We start from the raw sequence: 2,977 nt of genomic DNA on the forward strand, positions 1-2,977 counted from the left end.
AAATTTGCAACAAAATGAGAATAGTTGGGTTGGATAAACTGAACAGTTTCAAAGATACTGTACAAAAGATTGCTTTTCCAAAAATATTTTTTTTCTAGTTTTTACAAGTTCTCGTCAATGTGGTTTGATCTATTTGACGGCATAAATTCCATGATATTCTATTATAAAATAAAACATCATTGCATAAATTTCATAATAAACGTTATTAAAAGACAAATTTTTCAACAAAACGAGACCAATTTGATCTATTGAAATCTGATAGTTCCCTAGCTACAGCTGTTCAAAGTTGCTGAGGTGAGTAAACAAGATGAAATACGACTTATGAAATAAGCATTATTATATTTTATATAATGAAATAATCTATACTAATCAATACTAATATTTTAAAGCTGAAGAGTTTGTTTGTTTGTTTGATTGTTTGCTTGTTTGGACGCGCATTAGCGCGGTTTTAGAATTTTTCAAATCAGACCAGTAGTTCCTGAGATTACTTTATTACTTAACTAGTTCTTGAGGAACTATTGGTACGATTTGAAAAAGTATTTCAGTGTTAGATAGCCCAATTTATCGAGGAAGGCTAATAACCTCACGCTGTAACTTTTAGGAGTGAAGAAACAGAGGAATGTGGATAAAAGCGGGGAAAGTTATTCATCTTTGAGAGCTTCCGTTGCGTGCGCTGCAAAAACGGTCCAAGATGCCCAAAAAATATGTATGGAAGAATTATTCCTCTTTAATGATCTAAAACCTGTCCGTGATAGTACGTGTCTATCTTTTAAGATTAACTCAAAATAATCGTTTTTCTATGGTCTAAGAATCTTTGGTCGAAATTAATGCATTAATGAAACTTTTAACTATTAACTTTGCATGTGGCGGTTGAAGTTGAGGTCGTCACAGGAGTTTTATTATAGTGGACATCTGCTCCACAAAGCTGTTGTGTGGCCTCGGAATGTGTCTTTTGGAGAAATTGGTGCCAGGTATGTCCAATACTTGAAAAGTCACTACGGCTCCAATATAATCGTGGTTTTCGACGGGTATCCATATGGCGCTTCAGAAAAAACACCAAAAGCTCTGAACGACTCCGTAAAGTTGGAGCAAAGTCCTCACCTGATGTTATCTTTGACGAGACAACCACTGCTCCAGTTGCTCGGGATAAGTTCCTATTGAATGTCAATGTCAGGAACAAAGTTAGATTCATCAACATGCTGAAGGTGCAACTGGAGAAGAACAATATTCTAACACTACAAGCAGTGGTTGATGCTGACCAGCTAATAGTAACCACAGCCATTTCCATGTCTTCTACATACGATAGTAGTGAATTTTGATTTTTTTTGGAAATTTTGCAAAAATTTGAACAGCTGTATCTTTAAAACTATTGAGTTTGTCGAGACCCAATTACTATCCTCATTTTGTCGCAAATTTAGTCTACTTTAAAATATTTCCTAGTGACTTCTACCATTAAACAGGTCATTGTTGGTAAAAAATGGCAAAAACTGAAAACTGATCAAAAATTTAATGGTTTTTCATGAATTTTACAATGTTCCGGAAGGATTTCGAGGTGGAAAAATTATATTTGTCATTACCACCTCATTACATAGTTACAACATATAAAAAAATCAGAACTACCCCATTTGAAGCCGCCATTCCACCGCGGCGCACGCTGTGCACAGTATAGTACTTAACACCGAATAAGCCATAGAATAAATAAACAGAATTTTCTGAAATAATTTTATTTTAAAATATAAAATACGAGATTGTACCGATACCCCATTTTTTAACGATGTTGATAATACCCACGTGTTTTTCTTTTTCTTTTAAATATCAGCATACTTCAACCTACATAGTACGTTCATCCCAAGTTTGTAGATCACGAATTAAATCCACTAACATCGGGTTGCCGCCGAGACGCTCAATCTGTAAAAACACATTACATCAAGACGTTTTCCCTCAAGTATTGTATGAAACCTTACTTAGGAAACCAATGACTGGTTGACTGTTAACTGTTAAGCAATGAATAAGTTTTAAAGTTCACAGTCTAAATGTTTTAATCTCTAATGTCCAGTTACCAAAAAGGGAGTAATTTGGAAAAGACTTTAGTTCTTTTCTTAGGAGCTTTTGAAGGGACAGCTACAGTTGAAAACTTTGAGCTAAAAAACGACAACAGGTCTTTTTAGGACCAGAAAGACATCAAATATCATTTGTTTTTTACCTCAGTGAACATTTCAGTTTCCCACTGGTGCAGCAGCTCCCTGGTCTTCTGTATACCGCCGCCCTTCTCCAGCAACGACAGCAGATACTTCTTGGTATTAATGTCGCGGGTCCGCATTTTCAATATACCTGGTAATATTAAAATACGTACGTACTTTATTAACAAGATCTCTGTGCAATATTTTCGTTTTTCTTTTTAGAATTGATTGTCTGAATGGTGTTATCATAATGTAAACTTTTCTTAAAATAACTTACCCAAAATGACATCGCGATGTCGGCTGTTCAGCGCCTGCAGGACGGGCGTACTTATCTTGCCCTCAGAGAAATCTTCGCAAAACGTTACTTTGGGGAGATCCTGCAACAGTTACAAAAATAGTATTTAAGGATCTATAATTATACTATGCACGTACCGAACTATTTCTTACCAACGTCCAAGAAAGGAGGAGGTTCAATTTTCGATAGTGGATATTTTATTGAAATCATAATTTTTTGCTAAGATGTTAATTATAAAATACATCCCAACCAGCAAAAAGTGGTTTTTATACTATCTCCAGGAGTAAATTCCATAGCATAGTACTATAAGAGACTTTTATCCACACATAAGTCCGGAAAAGGGCCCACTTTGTAAGTAAAATTTTACTTATATCGTGTTTATAAATTTTATAATGGACCGCCTCAATGCCGTTTACGCCTATATTTCTCCTATAATAGAATAACGTGAGTGCAATTAATCCTGCAAAAGCCAATATAAGTAAATTATAGAAAAAAGTGAGAT

General features: G+C 34.8%; 1 long non-coding RNA gene across 1 annotated transcript; it reads right to left on the reverse strand.

Annotated features, from left to right (window-relative positions):
* Window positions 1–1,817: 1,817 nt before the first annotated feature.
* LOC121726849 lies at window positions 1,818–2,551 on the reverse strand. The gene is made up of 3 exons (XR_006035584.1): window positions 2,458–2,551; window positions 2,204–2,331; window positions 1,818–1,908 (listed from the first exon to the last, which is right to left on the reverse strand). It is a non-coding gene; the product is annotated as an uncharacterized LOC121726849 (long non-coding RNA).
* Between the last annotated feature and the right edge of the window lie 426 nt (window positions 2,552–2,977).

Source organism: Aricia agestis, chromosome 5, assembly GCF_905147365.1.
Source record: "Aricia agestis chromosome 5, ilAriAges1.1, whole genome shotgun sequence".
In the NCBI taxonomy this organism is placed as follows: Eukaryota; Metazoa; Arthropoda; class Insecta; order Lepidoptera; family Lycaenidae; genus Aricia; species Aricia agestis.